Source organism: Sus scrofa, chromosome 5 (assembly GCF_054392235.1).
Source record: "Sus scrofa isolate SSC_HxYL_T2T_F1_AM1 chromosome 5, Sscrofa_HxYL_maternal_Yorkshire_Landrace_v2.0, whole genome shotgun sequence".
NCBI lineage: Eukaryota > Metazoa > Chordata > Mammalia > Artiodactyla > Suidae > Sus > Sus scrofa.
Genome location: NC_139387.1, coordinates 105463341 through 105484035, shown reverse-complemented (window position 1 = coordinate 105484035; position 20695 = coordinate 105463341). Strand labels below are relative to the sequence as shown.

The following is a 20695-nucleotide window of genomic DNA, read 5'->3' as shown; positions in this document are numbered from 1 at the left end:
AGGAGTGAATCCAAAAGATGTGGTACATATACACAAGGGAATATTACTCAGCCATTACAAGGAATGAAATACCAGCACTTTTAGCAACATGGATGGACTTGGAAATTATCATGCTGAGTGAAGTCAGTCAGACAATGAGACATCAACATCAAATGCTTTCACTGACATGTGGAATCTGAAAAAATGACACAATGAACTTCTTTGCAGAACAGATACTGACTCACAGACTTTTAAAAACTTATTGTTTCCAAAGGAGACAGTTCGGGAGTGGGGGGATGCGCTGGGGTTGTGGGATGGAAATCCTTTAAAATTGGATTATGATGATCATTGTACAACTATAAATGTAATAAATTCATTGTGGAATTTTTTTAAAAAGACACAAATTAAATACTGAGTCCTTAGCTAGCATTTAAAGCCTATCCTAATTCTCCAGCTTTTTTTTTACCCAGTATTCTCTTACACACTCAATGGGATTATTTTATGATTTTATATTATACCCTCTGCTTTACTATATCAGTATGTGACCTAACCTGTTCCTATACTTGTTACATCTCTAAGTATTAAAATTCCTTTTGACAAAAAAAGTATTTTTTAAATATAACAATGTGTTTCTAATTTTATTTTATCTGAACCTCAGGTTCATTACCTGAGGAAATTCTTTTACATAATCTTTAAGAATTCTTATCTTTAATACCTAAGAATTCTATAAAGTCTATATAATAAAATCTACACATGTAAATATATAAATACAATAATTATAATGAATATGTTACTGATTTCTTGCAAATTTCTTACAAAGTACATCTTGAAACAAAATCAAAATTTTCTACTAGAGATATAAAAATAAGGTATTTTGGAGAGAATATATCCTACTTTTCCAGAACACTTTAATTCTGAATGTAAAAGTTTATGTATCCTTTATAGCTAAACAATTTTACAATTCTTAGAATAAATTTGTGCTTTCAAAATGAATCAGATAAAGAATAAACTTGTATTAATTTAACATTATAATTAGAATAAAATCAAATGCAGCAATATAATTCATTTTTATAATATACTCTATTAATGTAAAAAAGAGTGGCCTTTTGATAGATACATTTATTTTTTGTATACTAGTGAAACACTACCTTCCGCTCTATTGTAAAATATCACTAAAATATACCCAGAAAGAAAAAAAAAATAGCAAACACATAGGTCTCTTCAATGGGAGAATTTTAAAGCTTTGCTTCAAGCACTATGTTTAAGTTTCATGTTATTACAGAACATGTCACATGCTGCATTTGAAAGCAGGAGAACAAAGAGGACCTTAACTCCACCATGGATTACTACTTTGCTTTTATATTTAGAAATTTAAAATGTACCCATACTAAGATTTCTCCCTTGGTTTTCTTTAAATATCACCAGTCACTGTTCTTTAGACCCCTATTACATTTCACACATGAAAAAGATTAATACAATGCACCACGCCATTCTTTTGTATGGTAGTCTTTCTACTTCTGTTGCCTTTATTCAAAAATCCCCAAAAAGAGTGTAAAAAAACATGGTTTTGGAAAGATTCAGGTGAAAAATTCTGTTAGTGGACTTCTGCCCAGAAATAGGAATCACTGTGACATTTCAGAAAGTAATTGCTAGTGCCTCACAAGTATCTGGTTATGAAAGATAACCCAGACGCTGGAATTTAAATTCACTTTCAGCATTCAAAGAGATACTTTTTTGTGAACTGCGCAAGTTTTCATTTGCCAATTTTTGAATCAAAGTATCTTGTAAAAATTCAATTCAATTCAATAGCTACTTATTGAATCCTGCTGTATGTCAGAGAAAGTACTGTGGATATGTAACGAAAAGAAATACACCTCTGAATTCAAAGTACTCAAAATCAAGCGCAGGAAACAGAAATGGAAGTGAGTAACAATTTCTTCTCCCTCACCTCCGTGGGTTCGCTTTCGTCTCTAGACAATAAAATGCAACACCGCAATCACTCGCTTGCTGACATTCTGTGTCGCAGTCTTCTCACATTTTGTCTTACAAAATGCTACACTTTCTAATTTATGTGATTCTATTGTCTGTTCCAAAATCTGAGCTTCTGAAGAGTGTTACAGAACTGCACACAATCCTGGAGATTCGAGGCACCCCAATCATCAATTCCCTCATACGTGGTAAGTGTGAGCATCTCTCAAGCATTTGGTTTCAAGTTTCATTAGCCAGTTGGCACTCAACTTTTTAAAAATAATTTTTAACACATAAATTTTATGTCTCTAAACAAAACTTTTATTTATTTACTTATTTATTGTCTTTTCTCCCCCCGTCCTCCTCCCCCCGCCCCCCGACCCGGGGCATATGGAGGTTCCCAGGCGAGGGGTCTAATCAGAGCTGTAGCCACCGGCCTATGCCAGAGCTGCAGCAATGCCGGATCCTTAATCCACTGAGCAAGGCCAGAGATCAAATCTGCAACCTCATGGTTCCTAGTTGGATTTGTTAACCACTGGGCCACGATGGAAACTCCTAAAACAAAACTTTTCTCATCTTCACAAATTGCCTCCCCTCTTACAACTTCTTGCCTTCTACATAACTGAAGCAATCATGGCTACCCAACTGAACTCATTTAAGTTTCTGCTCTCTACAACCATACCTGTCCTGTTTCTTCTCCAGCCATGGAAAATGGGGTACAGCTCCAGTTCTTTAAGGATATTAATTTCACCTCTACTTTTTAAATAACATACTCTCCTAATTCTCTTCAATTCTCTTCAATAGCAGCTTATATTTTTTGAGGAGAGAATCATATTTGGGTCATGATAATGTCTGAAAATAAATGTTCAAAAATTCTGCTAAAGGAGTGACTGATTTGTGTGTTTGGCACTCATTATCTATGGACTATCAAAAGAGGGTGCTTCGTAAAACTGCATATCTTTAGAAGGGGTGGAATTTCTGCTGTATATTGTACAGTAAATTAATACTACTCAGAAATAATCTGTTCCAGAAATGAAGCCATGAGGGATAAAATATAAAAATGGAAAATAAGTAGGATATATCTGGGCCTAAAAATAAGACATTTATTTTTTCTCTCTGGACTTAAACAAGACCACAAATGCAAAGTTAAAAGCAAGGGTGCTGCCACAGAAGCATGAAGTGATTCACAGAAATTTTAACCATCCTGCGGAGTAAGAGGACTAAAAAAGATCCTGGTTAGACAGGACCTAAGAGCTATACTCAATCATTAGAGCTGGGTTTGATCTCAATTCTGTTCAATAAAAGGAAGCAAAGAAAACAGCCCTCAGTGACAAGACTGTGGCTTTGTCAGCAAAGAGACCAACAATTAAACCAAAGTTGCCCGCTGTCTCAAAGACTGGGTGTGCAAGGTCCTTCATACCTGGATATCATGATAAGATTGATTAGAATTTTAAAAATATAAAGTATATAGTACTTTAAAAGATCCATGAGTTTTGGGAGGGTAAAACATAAATGAATAAGAGGTTAAAGAGAAAAATAAGACTAAAATTCTAAAATGTTTAGTGGACTAAAAATTCTTAAAATAAAAATATATGCTCTACACAAAATTTTTGAAAAGAAGGACAAAGATTTTAATTAGAAGAAACAGTAAAGATTAAATAATATGCAAAACATACTAGAAATGAAATGACAGAAAATAAACTTGCAACAATGGACAAAATTTTAAAATAAAAAGCTGCTTATTTGGGGAAAGGTAAAAATAAATTAGAGATACAAACTCACAGATTCTCCCCTCTAAAATTATAAATTACTAGAAAAAAGAGGAATGTCCAAAAGATAACACTAAAAATGAAAAGAAGGCTATTAAACAATCATAAGTGAAATATGTGTTATGTTTTCAGATAAAATACATAATTTTCTAAAAACATAAATAACCAAAGATGATTCAAAATTATACAGAAAATCTAAATAAAGCAGTAAGTATCAAAGAATAAAATCTATTTTCAAATATATTCTATGGCCCCTATTCCCTAAAACAGACCCAGTCAACTATATGAGTTTTCTATACCACCAAGGGTAAGAAAATCCATGTGTTATATACATTTTGTTTTTCCAGAGAATAGAAAAATAAGGAAAATTTAGAAGTTAAACTTTGTGATAAAATAACAGAAAAAAAAGAGAAAATATATTTGTAGAGTGATCACACTTATGAAACTATATAAAAATCTAAATAAACAAAGCAAGTATCTTTAAAATAACAGACCACAGTCAGCAATGTTAAAGGGAAGCAGCATCAGAATACTGAATAAACATTAGCATATTAAAAAGGGGAAAACCCCATCCAAAAATGCCCCCAAAAGTATTTTTGATAAAATCAAACCCTTATTCATAATTTTATTTTATTTTATTTTTTGTTTTTTTATTATTTTTAATAGTTATTTCCCTAATACATTTTTTTCTACTGTACAGCATTGTGACCCAGTTAAACATACATGTACACATTCTATTTTTTGCACATGATCACGCTCCATCATAAGTGACTAGACATAGTCCCCAGTGCTATAGAGCAGGATCTGATTGTTTATCCATTCCAAAGGCAATAATTTGTATCTGTTAACCCCAAGTTCTCCAACCACCCCACTCCCTCCTCCTCCCACTTGGCAACCACAAGTCTATTCTGCAAGTCCATGATTTTCTTTTCTGTGGAAAAGTTCATTTGTGCTGTATATTAGATTCCAGATATAAGTGATATCATATGGTATTTGTCTTTCTCTTTCTGACTTACTTCACTCAGTATGAGAGTCTCTAGTTCTATCCATTTGCTGCAAATGGCATTATTTCGTTCTGCCCCCAAAAGTGTTTTTGATAAAATCAAACCCTTTTTCATGATTTTTAAAATGTTTTTGCAAAGTAAGAATAAATGCAATGTCTATAATCTGATAAATGTATTGTTCCCAAACATAATTATTCTACTTAATGGTAAAATTTTAGAAGCTAGTTATTTAAACAAAGAATAAAGCACCTCTTCGTATACAAATTACAAGGTGAATGAAAGGTCTACAGGTGAAAAACAAAACTTTAATACAAAACAATCTAACACTTTAGAAGTGTTTCATTTAACAAAACTCAAAAAGCACAGACCATAATACAAAGGACTGATAAATGAAAGTAAATTAAATAAAAATAATATGTGATAAAAAGAAAAATCTAAGTATCTAAAAAGACTATCTACAGATTGTGGCCTATTTTCAAGATTAAAATTTAAAATATATTAAAAACTCTCTCAAATAAATAAGAGATCTGCTAACTATACAATAAAATACCACAAAAGACACAGATGAGTTAATGATCAGTTCATAGACGAGGAAATCTAAAATTCCAATCGCTATGTAAAGCGATTGAGGAGATGCTCAACCTCACTTTTAATCAGCAAAATGAAAAGTAAAAGAATATGATAGTATTAAATAACCATTTTTAAAATTAAAAAATTATATCTATTTATAAAAAAATTGTTTAGAATATGGACAAATATGAACTCTAATAAATTGCTGGTGGGGACTTAAGCAGATAATATCTATTTTAATAATAATTTAGGAGTAATGGGTAAAGTTTAAAATGTACATTCCCTGACTTAACAAATCCACTTGAAGTATAATATTTTAATAGTGCATAGTTATACCAGAACAGGCACAAAAAAGCTTATCAAAACATTTATAACAGCAAAGATAAATCAACTCACACAAAATCAATTTTAAAAATGGAAATTTTTATTTTATTTTTTGTCTTTCTAGGGCTGCACCTGTGGCATAATGAAGTTCCCAGGCTAGGGGTCAAATTAGAGCTGTAGCTGCTGGCCTACAACACAGCCACAGCAAAGCCAGATCCAAGCTGCATCTGTGACCTACACCACAGCTCATGGCAATGTAGGATCCTTAACCCACTGAATGAGGCCGGGGATCGAACCTATGTCCCCATGGATGCTAGACTAGATTCTCATACTAAGTGAAGTAGACCAGATAGAAAATGACAAATACAATATGACATCGCTGATTTGTGAAATCATGTGGCACATTTGTGGAAAATGGCATGGATGATCCTCTACAGAACAGAAACAGGTCATGGCCATGGACAGCAGACTTGTGGTTCCCAGGGGGTGGGAGTGGGATGGACAGGCAGTTTGGGGTTTTGGGGTGCAAACTGTGGTATTTGGAATTGATAGGCAATGGGGCCCTACTGTACAGCACAGGGAACTGTGTGTGATTGGGTCACTTTGATGTACAGCAGAAACTGATGAAACCATGTAAATCAAATATAATTTTTAAAAAGTGAAAAAATGGAAAATTTTAAATGTTCAACACTGTAAATGGACTAAATAATTGTCACTTATTCACACAATGGAATACCACACAGTGGCTAAAATGAATGAAACTAGACCTATGCATATTAACATGGAAAATATTTTAGGATAAAAAAATCAATTTGTAGAATTCTATAAATATAATATTTTATAATGAAAAAATTCACATTTGTTCTGCTTAAGTATCTACTTATATCTAGTCAATGTGTACAGGTGCATTAAAAAGTGAAATATTAAATTTCAGTTAGTTATCAGCTCTGGGAAAGCAAAGATGATAATGGTATGAATGGTGAAAAGTTAACCAGAGTTTCACCATCTCTGGATGGCATGCTTTACTAAAGAATAATGTTTGTACAAGATATGGAAGAATACTACTTTTGCTAAAACTTGTTGAATGATATTTTGGATTTTTTTGTTATTTTTCTAGAGTTTTCTGTTAGAAATATTCCACAATTAAAAAGAAATAAACAAAAACAATAAGCCAAGTGTCCTTAAGGTCAATTTTCTTTCTTTCTTTCTTTCTTTTTTTTTTTTTTTTTTTTTTTTTTTTTTGCTTTTTAGGGCTACACCTGTGGCATATGTAAGTTCCCAGAGTAGGGGTCTAGTCAGAACTACAGCTGCCGGCCTGCACCACAGCCACAGCAGTGTGGAATCCAAGCCACACCTGCAACCTACACCACAGCTCACAGTAACACTGGATCCTTAACCCACTAAGGGAGGCCAGGGATCAAACCCCCATTCTCATGGATACCAGTCAGATTGTTTCCCCTGAGCCACAATGCTTAACTCCCAAGGTTAATTTTCTTATTTTTGAATTTTCATTCTCCTTTACCACACTTCATGAGAAGAACATCTTTCTCAACCCAGTCATGCGCCACTTTGTCCTAAGGTTTGCTTTGGTCAATACAATGCAGACAGTAACAAGGTGCCAGTTTTGAGTAAAAGCTGTACGGACAAGGCAAGTTTCTGTGCCCCTTTTCTGTTCCTCTACTCTCCCATGAAAACATCACCTCTCAGATGGGTTCTGCATCACACTGGTCTTGAAATTAGAGGGCATATCAGAGCAGACTTACATCTGACATTGAACTTGGACAAGAGTCAGCATCTAACCCACCAGCACAGACATAAAATGTAAGCAAGAAATAAATCTACAGTTACATGAGCCACTGGAAATCAAAGGTTGTTACAGAACATTTTTGCACCCAAAGCTGTCAAAGTTCAATGTTATTATAGTATAGAATATTAATGCAAAACATCATAAAATGTATATTAGCGTATATCATCTCATATATTCAATATCAGAAACATGTTCATAAAATATACTTAATAACCTTAAAGCTGGCTCATTTTCACCACCCCCAATTCAATACACAACAAGAACACATGCATCACACAAACTTTTATAATGAATGATCAGCAAAAATTAACCCAATAGCTAACACGTAAAATTCCTAAGAAAGAATGGTATTTAAATATTTCTGAAATATAAAGCATAATACAAAATATAAAATAAGCAAAAATATAATAATATGATTTTGAATTTAGTTAGTAGTTTTAGGACCTCTTACATTTGGGTTACAATTTCTTTGGTTAATGTTCATCGGACAAAAACCACCCATATTCTCTGACATAATTTTATTTGTAGAGAAAACAGTCTCTGAAGTATAAGAATTTCTATAATAAGTGGTTATGGGAAATTTCTAAGTTACCAAGCCAAGGGCATCAACATGTAGTTTTTGTTTGTAACTACTAGAACAAGAGAAGATACTGCCTTAGAATTCTGTTTACTCTACAGTGGAGCTAAGAAGAGTGAAGAAAAAGCAAGGGTTCGGATTCCACTGAATCAATGAGTCACACAATTAAAAGAGTGGAGCCTACTAATCCACTCTACTCTGAGATATTGACAATGTGAAAAACTGTCATCCTGTCTTTGGAATTGTCAGAATTACTATTCAGATTATTCCTCCCTCTGACTTTAATTAAAACGCTAATTAAAATATTTAGCAAGGTATTTTCAAAGCTTCAAAAATTTAAGATAAAATAAAGGGTGAAAATCTTACTATAAAATTGCTCAAAGAATTAAACAGAGCATAGATGCCCACTTTTTCCCTAAAGACATTTTCCAACCATTATAATATTTATTGTAAGGATGCTTCTCTGTTCCCAAAAGTCATAGAGACAGAACCCAAAGCCCTTCCCATGGGGGCGGAGCCTAACAGGAGACATCTACATTCTTCCATCTAGAAAGCTAGGGCTTCAAAGGCTATTTGATGTTAAGTGTCAATCAAGAATAAACCCATCTCCACTCCTCCATCCCCAAGGGACTTTAAGAATAGTGATTTGACAATAGCAGAGTTGGAGTGTGTGTGTATGTAATAAATCTCAGTCTCACTATATCAACACAAACACAAAAATGCTGACTGTCACCAGGGAAAGACATCACCTCTAATCTACATCAGCACAGAATGGTTGCCAGTTTTGTATGTACATAAAACTGGAGGTAGATGGCTCGGGTACCAAAGCCAAATGTACATAAATCATACCACGGGTCCAGACGTTAGCAGTGCATGATTTACATAGAAGTGAATCCCACAACCAGCTGGATAGGATTAACAACAAGCATGGGCTCGTATAGTTAGGACCACCTTATTGTGACTCACTGAGCACATAAACCTAAAATATTCATAACTCAGTAGTACTTATTCCCAACAGAAAGATTTTTCCATTTTCACAGGAGTTTTTCAAGTATGAAGGCCAAACCAAGTCTCTTTCAAACAAAACTAAGAAAGCTGGTCACATGTGGAGGTGCACTGAAATCTACAGAATACATATTGCAAAGAGAAAGAGGTCCAAGAGGAATGGGCAGAAATAAAATAAAGAAAAGCACAGAAAGCAATAAATATGTGAATAAATGTAAATAAATACTTAATCATAATATAATATTAATGGGACTGAATGTATAGAACACAAACGTGGAACAGGAATAATTTGTCAAGAGGAAGAGAAAAGTGTTCTATGGGTCTTACATTGTCCTAGAAGGAAGCAGTGGCACTAATACAGAGTTTAGTAGTGGAAATGTATGTGTTATAATTTCCATGATAACTTCTATAGAATTAGAAAAGCATGTATTTCACAACTAGTATCAGAAAAAATATATCAGGAGATAAAATTAATACCAAAATAGGCAAAAAGAAAAAGAATTTAAGAATCAGCAGGGTGGAAATATATATAAACATGAACTAATTATATAAGCAATCACTCTAAATATAAGCCAATTAAATTCTCTACCTAAAGAGCAAAGATTTTTGGAGCAAATTTAAAAATCAAAGTATATAATGTTTTTGGAGGTGTCTAGTATTTTCTTTTGTAGTAGCATGTTATCTACAAACAGTGACAGTTTTACTTCTTTTCCAATCTGGATTCCTTTTATTTCTTTTTCTTATATGATTGTAGTAGCTAAGATTTCTAATAAGAGTTTAATACAAGTGAAAGAGTCAGCTTTCCATATTGAATATGATATTAGATGTGGGCTTCTGATATACAGACTTTATTATCTTGAGATATGTTCCCTCTAAAACTGTTTTGTTTAGTTTTTATCATGAATCGACGTTGAATTTTGGCAAAAGTTTTTTCTGCATCTAGTGAGAGGATCACATGATTTTCATTTTTCAATATGATTTTTATTCTTTGATTTTCTAATGTGGTGAATCAAGCTGATTGATTTCTAGATATTGAAACATTCTTGCGTCCCTGGGATAAATCCCACACTTGATCAGTAGGTATGAACCCTTTAATGTATCACTGAGTTATTTTTGCTAATATTTTGTTGAGAATTTTTTTTTTATCTACATTCAATTGGTAATTTTCTTTTGTGTGTGTGTGTATTTGTCTGATATTTATATCAGGGTGATAGTGATCTCAGAAAATGAATTTGGGGAGCTCCCGTCATGGCACAGTGGAAACGAATCTAACTAGGAACCATGAGGTTGTGGGTTCCATCCCTGGCCTCACTCAGTCGGTTAAGGATCCAGTATTGTGTGAGTTGTTGTGTAGGCTGCAGACATGGCTTGGCTGAGGCATTGCTGTGGCTGTGGTGTAGGCCAGCAGCTGTAGCTCCGATCCGACCCCTAGCCTGTAAACCTCCATATGCTGCAAGTGAGCCCCTAAAAAGAAATAAAGAAAAAAATAAAATGAATTTGGAAGCATTCTCTGTAACTTTGAGGAATAATTTAACAAGGATAGCTGTTAACTCTTCTCTAAATGCTGGAATTCAACTGTGAATCTGGCTGGGTTTTTTTTGGTGGGAGTTTTTAAAGTCATTGATTCAATTTTATCACTTGTAAATGATTTGTTCATATATCCTATTTCTCCCTAGTCTAGTCTTTGGAGACTATATTCTTCTAGGAATTGCTCATTCCTTCTAATTGTCCATTTTATTGGTTTGTAATTATTCATAGTAATCTCTTACAATCCTTTTTACCTTTGTTTTTTTTTAGGGCCGCACCCTCAGCACATGGAGGTTGCCAGGCTAGGAGTCAAATCGGAGCTGTAGCTACTGGCCTGCCATAGCCACAGAAATGCCAGACTGAGTCGCATTTGTAACCTACACTATAGCTCGTGGCAACACCAGATCCTTAACCTACTAAATGAGGTCAGGGATCATGGATACTAGTTGGGTTTGTTACCACTGAGCCACAACGGGAATTCCTGATCCTTTGTATTTCTGCGGCGTTTGTAACTTCTTTTTCATTTCTGATTTTATTGATTTGGGCACTTTATTTTTCTTGATGAATCTGGCTAAAGGTTTATCAATTTTGCTAATTTTTTAAAAAGAATCAGCTCTTAGTTTCATTAATTTTTTTGTCTCTATTTCTGTTTCAAGCTTTGTGATTTCTTTCCTCTACCAACTCTGGGTTTTGTTTGCTCTTATTTTTCTAGTTCCTTAAAGTGTAAGAAGAGGGTTTTGGTTTTTTTTTTTTTTTTTTGAGTTTTTTTGTTTGTTTGTTTTCTGAAGGAGGCTTGTGTCATTATAAACTTAGAATAGCTTTTGCTTTGTCGTATAGATTTTGGATCATTGTGTTTCTGTTTCCTTTTGTCTCCAGGTATGTTTTGATTTCCTCTTTGGATTTCTTAAGTGACCCATTCGTTATTTAATATCATATTGTTTAGCCTCCATGTGTTTGTTTGTTTGTTTTTGCAGATCTTTTTTTGTAGTTGATTTCTAGTCTTATAGCATGTGTTCAGAAAAGATGAATGATATGATTTCAATCTTAAATTTAATGAAATTTGTTCTGTGGCCTAGCATGTGACCTATCTAGGAGAATTACAATGTCCACGTGAAAAACTATGTATTCTGTTTTTCTGGGGGGATATATTAAGTCCATCTGGTCTAATGTGCTATTTAAGGTCAGTGGCCCATTATTGATTTTCTGTCTAGATGATCTGTCCACTGATATATGTGAGGTATTTAATTCTCCTACTATTATTGTGTTACTACTGATCTCTCCTTTTATGTCCACTAATATTTAGATATTTGGGTGCTCCTATATTGAATGCATGTATATTTACAATAGTTATATCTTCTACTTGGATTTATCACTTGATCATAATGTAACATCCTTCTTTATTTCTTGTTACATTATTTGTCTTAAAGTCTGTTTGCTCGGATAAAAGTATTGCTAACTTGGCTTTATATTCATTTCCATTTGCCAATAATACATTTTTCTATCACCTTTCAGTCTGTGTGTGTTTTTAGGTCTGAAGTGAGTCTCCTGTAAGCAGTGTATACATGAATCTTTTTTTTTTTTTACTCCTTTCAGCCACTCTGTTTCTTAATTGAAGCATTTCTCCATTTACACATAAAGTAATTATTGATAGATATGTACTAACTGCCATTTTGTTTGATTTTGGGTTGTTTTTTAGTTTTTTTGTTCTTGTTGTTCCTATCTTCTTTTACTCTCTTCTGTTGTGATTTGATGATAACCTTTAGTGTTACTTTTAGATTTTTCTTTTTGTGTGTGTATATATCTATTATTGATGTTTGGTTTGTGGTTACTATGAGGTTTCTATATTGCAATATATACATAATTCTTTTTAAGATGCTGATCTCTTAAGTTTGAACACATTTTAACAGTCCCACATTTTTACTCCCTCCTTCTAACATTTACTGTTTTAGACCTGATATTTAACATCCTTTTGTTTTGTGTATACCTTAACTTCTTATTGTGGATATAGATGATTTTATTGCTTTTTCTTTTAACCTTCCTACTAGCTTTATAAGTGAAATCTATTACCATTACTTCACATTTGACTTATCATTTTTTTCTTTTGTAATTTTCATCTTGCTGGTTGTGGATTTTTCTTTCCCATCTAGCAAAAAAGTCCCTACAAAATTTATTTTGAAGCTTGTTTTGTGATGTTGAAAAGTTAAGACTTTTGCTTGTATATAAAACTCTTGATCTCTCATTCCAATCTGAATGAAAGCTTTGCTAGGTAGAGGATTGTTGTCTGTAGGTTTTTCCCTTTCATCAATTTAAATATATTGTGCTACTCTCTTCTGGTCTGCAGAATTTCTGTTGAGAAGTCATCAAGTAGTTGCATGGGAGTTCCCTGGTCTGTAATATTGCTTTTTCCTTGCTGTTTTAAATATTCTCTCTTTATCCTTAATTTTTGCCATTAATTACACTGTGCCTTGATGTGGTCATCTTTGGGTTGATCCTGTTTAGGATTTTATATGATTTCCTGACCTGGATTTCTGTCTCCTTTCCTAGGTTATAGAAATTTTCAGTTAGTATGTCTTCAAATATGTTCTCTGCCCCTTTCTCTCTTCTCTTTCTGGACCCCTATAATATGAACTTTAGTGTGCTTCATGTTGTCCCAGAGGTTTCTTAAACTGTCCCTACTTTTTAAAATTATTTTTTGTTGTTGTTCAGCTTCAGTAATTTCCACTACTGTGCCTTGCCCTATGCTGAAATAACTCAATTAATTCAGTAAAGCTGCAGAATATAAAATTAATATACATCTATCTGTTATGTTTCTATGTAGTAACAATCAACTATCAGAAATATAAATAAATATTATAATTGTACCACAAAATAAAATATCTAAGAATAAATCTAACTAAGGATGTTAAAAGTCTAATACTTAGAAAACTAAAAGGCACTGATGAGAGAAATTAAAAACAATACAGATGGAAATATTACCATGATAGTGGATTGGGATAATCAATATTGTTAATAGGTCATACTAGCCAAGGCAATCTACATTTTCAATGAAATCCCTAGCTAAATTTGAATGGTATTTTTAACAGAACTTGAACAAATAATTCTAAAATTTGTATGGAAACACAAAAGGCACTGGATAACCAAGAAGACTTGAGAAAAAAAGAACAAAGTTGGAGGTATCAAGGTCCCTGGTTTCAAACTATAATACAATGCAATAATAATCAAAACAGTACAGCACTGGCACAAAAATAGATGCATAGATCAATAAAGCAGAATAGAGAGCCTATAAACAAACTATTACAGTAACCTATGACAAAGGAGGGAAGAATATACAATGGGGAAAAGACAGCCTCTTCAATAAACAGTGTTAGGAAAAATGATCAGTTACATGCAAAATCATCAAATGATACTGCTTTCTCACATCATATACAAAAACAACTCAAAATAGACTAAACAGTTAATTGTAAGACCTAAAACCTAACATTTCCAGAAGAAAACATAGGCAGTATCCTCTTTGACACTAACCTTAGCATGACACTGACCTTAGCAGTATTTTTTGTATCTATCTCCTTAGGCAAGGGAAACAAAACCAAAAATAAACAAATGGAACTACATCAAACTAAAAAGATTTTGCACAGTGAATAAAACTATCAACAAAATGAAACATCTGCCTACTGAATGGGAAAAAATATTTGCAAATGATGTATCTGATAAGAGGTTACTATCTAAAATATACAAAGTATTCATACAACTAGACATCAAAAAGAAAAGAAAAAAAAGAGGTAACAATCCAAGTCAAGAATGTGCAGAGGAAATGAATAGATATTTTTCCAGAGAAGACATACAAATGTCCAATAGGCATATGAAAAGATGCTCAACATCAATAATCATAAGAGAAATGGAAATTAAAACCACAACGAGTTATTACCTCCAAGCTGTGAGATAGGAAATAAGTGTTGGCAAGAATATGGAGAAAAGGGAGTGTTCATTGGTGGGAATGTAAATTGGTACCACCATTATGGAAAACAGTATGGAGATTCCTCAACAAATTAAAAATAGAACTACCATACAATCCAATGATTTCATACCTGAGATTTTATCTGAGGAAATTAAAACTTTAATTTGAAAATATATGTGTAACCCTAAGTTCACTGAAGCATTATTTACAATAGCCAAAATATGGAAGCAACCCACATACCCCACAATAGATGAGTGGATAAAGATGATGGGGTATGTGTACTCAATGGACACTTACTCAGCCATTAAGAATGAAATGCTGCCTTTCTAAAAAACAAATGAACAAACCTCACTAACCAGAAATCATAGTAATACAGAGAACAATAAGTAGTTGGGGGGGAGAGAAATAAATGAGAGAGATTAAGAGATACAAACTTTCAATTACAAAATAAATGAGTGGTGAATATGCTGTGTATCAGGAACTAAGAATGTTGTACATCACTTATACTTTAAGAACAAGTAAACCAGCAAACTCAAAGAAAAAGAGATCAGATGTGTGGTTACCAGAGGTGGGGGTTGGGTAAGATTGAATGAAGGTGGTCAAAGGAACAAACTTCCAGTTCTAAAATAAATAAGCATTAGGAATGTCATGCCTAATATAATAAATATAATTAACACAGATGAGCATTAGATATGAAAAGTTAAGAGAGTAAATCATGAGTTCTAACCATAAGGAAAAATATTTTGTTTATATGTCTTTAATGTGGTATCTGTTTGAGTTGATAGATGTTCACTAAGGTTGTTGTGGTAATCATTTCATGATGTAAGTCAGTCAAACCATGCTGTATGCCTTAAGTTTCAATGGTGCTGTGTGTCAATGCATCTCAATAATACTCCAGGAAAAAAAAAGAATAGCGTTAAAAAAAATCAATATATATAGAAAGTAAAAGAATGGAAAGAGATGAGCTGAGGAAATTCTAACCAAAAGGAAGTGCTCTGTGATTTACTGAGAGAATAGAATGTAGGACAGGCATTATCAAAGATAAAGACTTTTTTATGGTAAATAAAAATTCAATTTGTGAGAAAGATATTGCAGTATGAAATTTATATATGCACCTAATAACAGCTCTAAGTAAAAGCATTAATGATCCTTATGTATAAAAATGTTGAATAAAGTAAGTCATAGAGATAAACCCACACTATGATTCCATTTTTATAAATTAAAAAAAGACAGAAAAAACTAAATGACATTATTAAGGAGATAGAGACATAGATATAGGGATAATATATGTATATAAACATAGATATGATTATATAATACATATATGATATATAGATATATACACATAATATATATTTATATGCACATATACATTATATGTGTGTGTAGATATATGTATAGGCATCTCAGGGGATTTAAGTGAAGGGCAATATTTTCATTGTTAAATTGCTGAGTGGGGTAATAATGGTGCTTGCTTTCTATTTTTCTTTAAAGGATGTGTATACATTTGTACATTCCTATCTATTCCTATCATAGTTTTTTTAATGTGAAACTTAAGATCCTAAAAGAATAAATTTCATAGTTAAGGTAACACAGCTATTAAAACAGCAACAGTATCTGGATCCTACTGTATTATTATTTTTTTCTTTTGCAATATAAATTATTTAATCTCCTTAATAACGACTCTTATTTTCCATGTTCCTTAGTGACTTATTTATACAAAGATATAAGACATGTTTATACATACTTTATTTCTTGGAAAATACATGTAACATTTTTATTTTTTCAACTCATTTAGTAACTCAAATACTCATTCCTCAATACTACACAGTTCCCTAGTGTTATAACTTAATTTGTAATTGTCTTGGAGTATTGTCATTTTGCCTGACTTAAATCTCGCTCCCCTTCTCTGTAAAGGCAATTCTTTGTTATGGCATATTATTCCATGATTTTCAGATGAAGTTAACTCTTCTTGAGCTGCCTTATAGATGAGCAGATAACCTAGAACCTGGACCTGCTGAATGAACATACCACAGTCCCAGGGTAACACTGATTGGTTGGATTGGGCATGTGCCATACTGGAATTATTGAAAATGACACCTTCCCTCCATTCAGAATTGTGGGCGTTAAACATGACATAAGCCTGAGGGGACCAGTTGCCCTTGTCATCTCACAGCTAGAACCAGACCAAGAATGTACCCAATAGGAAGCACAATGGGATCAGATAATGAAGAACAAAAAAATAAACTTCTGATGACATCATTTTATATGTATTTATTATACTTGTTATACTGCTAGAACAAATAATGTGAGCATTAACTTCCCACTTCTGATTGTTTGAGGAAAGTTGAATTGGTTTCTGCCATCTGCGATCCAAAACTATCACTGTCTCAGTCCTTCTAAAACCTTGTATCAGGGACTGAAACTAAAAGCTAGAGGAGCCAGGCAAGCAGATGGATAAAGCAAGCCAGGTAAATAGTTGTCACCCCATTCTTCGTTTCCCAAAGTCCCTTAAAACTCCCTACTTTGCCTCTGCAAAAGAGTAATAGTATTGCTTTTAAAAATTAAGAATTTCCTTTGCCTTAGCCAAATGCTATAGGCAATAGAACACTTGACATTGATGGACCTGAAAAGTTCATATCCTGTCAGAAAGGGCAGCTACTATTAGGATATAGCAGATATTTATCTTTCAAGCATGTAGGCAGAGTGAGGATACATGTATTTTCTGATTTTTTAAGAGAAGATCGGTTTTTTTTTCATTTTGGAGAAATTCCCCAATTTTTAGTTGTGACAGTTTATTCAAGTTTGTTTTAAACAATGTGTATGCCAAACAAAACACATCTGCAGACAAGATTCATCTGGGGAGCCAGGAGATTGGAACATTTCCCTCATGTAATCACCTCGGTATGACCTTTCAGATAGTTCTCAAGAGTTCTCTCTGTTTCCTTCCTTCCCTCCCTTGCCTGCTTCCTCCCTCCTTCTTTTGCTCTCTCCTGCACCTACACATACTCATTCAGCTTGACCATGTCTAACTGGTACTTAGAAAAACTAACTTTGTTAGTGAAGTTGAATAGAAAAAAAAAATGTGTTTTTTCATGCTGTAAGGAAAAGATGTATTCATGATTTATATGGGTTCATGACTATTAATTATTAGTCTTCTTGATTTAAAAAGTAGATGGAGAATACTACTTAAGAAGTATGTTAAACAATAGAGATGCACTGTTAAATATAGAGAAACACCCTACTAGGGGTTATCTAGGTAAAAAGTTGTCATTGTATTATGTGGTCCCCCATTTTCTGGAATAGATACACACATATGCAAACACAGACATCATCACTTTTGGAATCAGAGAACAATGTATTGAGTTAGAACTAAGGAGTCTTGATTGAGGTCACAAAGGAATTACTTTGTTGAGAAATATTGATGGGGGTTCCAACAAGGTATGAATATTTTGAGATTCTATAAAGTATTTCGGCATTCCCAATATCGTACAATAGAAAAGAAAACTGGGGTAGATTTGGGAAATGGATTTTTTCAGGAGAATGTCTGAGCTCATCTTGTTGAAGATCATCAATAATGGATAAAAGGGATCCATGAGCCTGTTACTCCAGGAATATTTCAGCAGAAGTATTCTCCTCTCTTTCTCAGTGACAGATGTAAGGATTATGATTAAAATAAATATGTATAAATACATCCACTATTGTTCTATTTAAGGGTGAAGGTGAAGGACATGATCACTATAGCTATTATTATATATACATTATGCTATATATTATAAACGCTATCTATTATAAGCATTATAATATATATGCTTATATTCTATGTATTGTATCTATAGAATATATATAAATAAACCGACCTGGATTGCAAGCCATAACCCACCAGCAGAAACATTTGGACTATGATGGGGTGACTATATAAAGAAAGAAGTTACTATTAACGGAATCGGAAACACTGTGCAGGATATAACCAACCTATAAAGTCACAGTAATCTCACCCACCTTAGTGATGTACTAAGGCAATACCTCTATACCTACAGCATAGGAAGAACTTTTTTTGTATTTCATTAGCAACTGCTGAAGTACAAAGCACCACAAAACTTGGTGGCTTCATATGATATCTGTGCCAGGTTGCTTACAAGTCTATCCCATGGGTGGCAGTTCTGATCTTATCTGGGATTTTTCATGCATCTGTAGTTAGCTGTGGGACAGATATGAAATTGTGCTAATTTTGCCTGGCTTCACTCATGTATTTGGATTAAGTCTACCATTGACTGTGAAAATCAGCTCCTCTCTGTGTACTTTCTCATCTGCCAGTAGGCTAATCCAGGCTTATTCTCATAGTAAAGGGAGAAAAGCAAAGAGGAAGAACAAAAGCATATAAGGGCTCTTGAGTCTCAGGCTTTGAATTGGCATACTACCACTTTTGCCACATCCAGCTTACCTAAAGAAGTCACAGCTCAGATTCAAGGACTAAGGAAAATAAACTCAAGCTCATAATGGAAAGAACTGCAAAGTCACATTACAAAATTTAGGAATCTATAGGGAAGGTGGGAAATTCTACACCATCACTGTAATCAGTCTACTAAATTATACCCAGCAGAGATAATAGACAAAGAAGTTGTTTAAATTTTGTTTAAAAGAGAAAATGTAATCAGACTCTTCCTCCCTTTCTCCCTCATATTCCTCCTAAAATTAGTGCCTTTTACTAAACCTGCAAAATACCTACTGAGAAAAGCTTTAACTAAAATCTCCTTTTGGAAGTTCCCTGTGGCACAGTGGGCTAAGGATCCAGCCTTGTCACTGCAGCCACTCAAGTCCTGTGCTGCAGGTTCAGTCCTTGGCTTTAGAACTTCCAAATGTTGCAAGGTGTCTATTTAGGGCTGCACCTGTGGCATACAGAAGTTTCAAAGGCTAGGGGTCAAATCAGAGCTGCAACTGCCGGCCCTATGCCATAGCCATAGCCACACTAGACCTAAGCTTCATCTGTGTCCTATGCTGCAGCTGGGGCAATGCCTGCTTGATCTTTAACCCACTGAGCAAGGGCCAGGGATTGAACCTGCATCCTCACGGGTACTAGTCAGGTTCTTAACCCACTGACCCACAATGGGAACTCCAAAAACAGCTATTTTTAATGCAACATCAAGGTGAAAGTAAAGAGCAGTGGTGGATCAGTTAGGAAAAGGTGCTTCCTATGTTCTCAAAATCCAAAGGTAGCATATTGCTGATGGCAAACAGCAGCCCATAGTAAAGACAATGCCATGACGGTGGCTTTGAAGGTTTGAAAGCTTCAGAAATTCAGGTCTGTACCATAACCAAACTGGCTTCAAACATAGGAAACGGTATGCCATTGCCAGGGCACATAGCCCAAGTGCCTTTTTATGATACAGCAATCCCTGACGGATGTTCAGGGAAATACCAGGTTTCAGAGATGCATATTCCACATCAAGCTTTGTTTAAATATACAATCCCAGTATTTAATTTTCGGAGACTCTTTAAATGCTAACTTGTACTTCATTGGCTATGTTATCTCTGAATAATTGCGTTAAACGCTGTCTTTACATTTCAGGGTATCATTTATTTACTAAACATGTTTAGAAAAGTTACAGAACTATTCTGAAACTTACTTAAAACTCATCCAAGGGAATGTCATCATCATATATCCATCTTCTTTATCCTCAAACCTCAGTACCAAATTTATGCTTCCCAACCTACTCTCCTAATTCTCACTTTTCTCTCAAAGTATCAATCACTATAGTCTATCTAGGTATTTCTTTATTTTTGTTCCACTTCATCCTTTTCTCTCATTTCCAGTATCTCAAACCTCAATACAAGCCCATGTTATCTTGACCAGAATAGTTCCCCATATTTTATTTATATTTCATCCCTTCCAATTTACCTGCATTATTTTATACACATGAATTTTCAAAAACATAAATTTGAAGAGGTCATGTTACTAATTTGAATTCTTCTAATATTTCCTTTAAAAATTAGGACACCGTCATTAAGACATTGGAGGCTTTCATAGCATATTTCTAGCTCGCCTCTATATTCCATTTCCCTCCTCTTGACCTTTTTGTTTTTTCATTTCTGCCTTTTTTTTAAGGGTCCCATGTATGGCATTTGGATGTTCCCAGGCTAGGGTCCTAATAGAAGCCCCAGCTGCTGGTCTATGCCACAGCCACAGCAGTGGGATTCAACCCGTGTCTG

The 20695-nt window shown here is 33.9% G+C and overlaps 1 protein-coding gene across 4 annotated transcripts in view; it reads left to right on the top strand.

Moving 5' to 3' along the window:
• Positions 1–20695, top strand: part of TMTC2 (transmembrane O-mannosyltransferase targeting cadherins 2) — a 949512-nt gene that overhangs the window by 844372 nt on the left and 84445 nt on the right. The window contains exon 15 of one of the 4 annotated variants that reach the window (XR_014804572.1): positions 2081–2156. The exons of the other annotated variants lie outside the window; for them this stretch is intronic. The gene's annotated coding sequence lies outside the window, so the exon portion shown is untranslated. The remainder of the gene's footprint in view (positions 1–2080; positions 2157–20695) is intronic. 4 annotated transcript variants of the gene reach the window in all.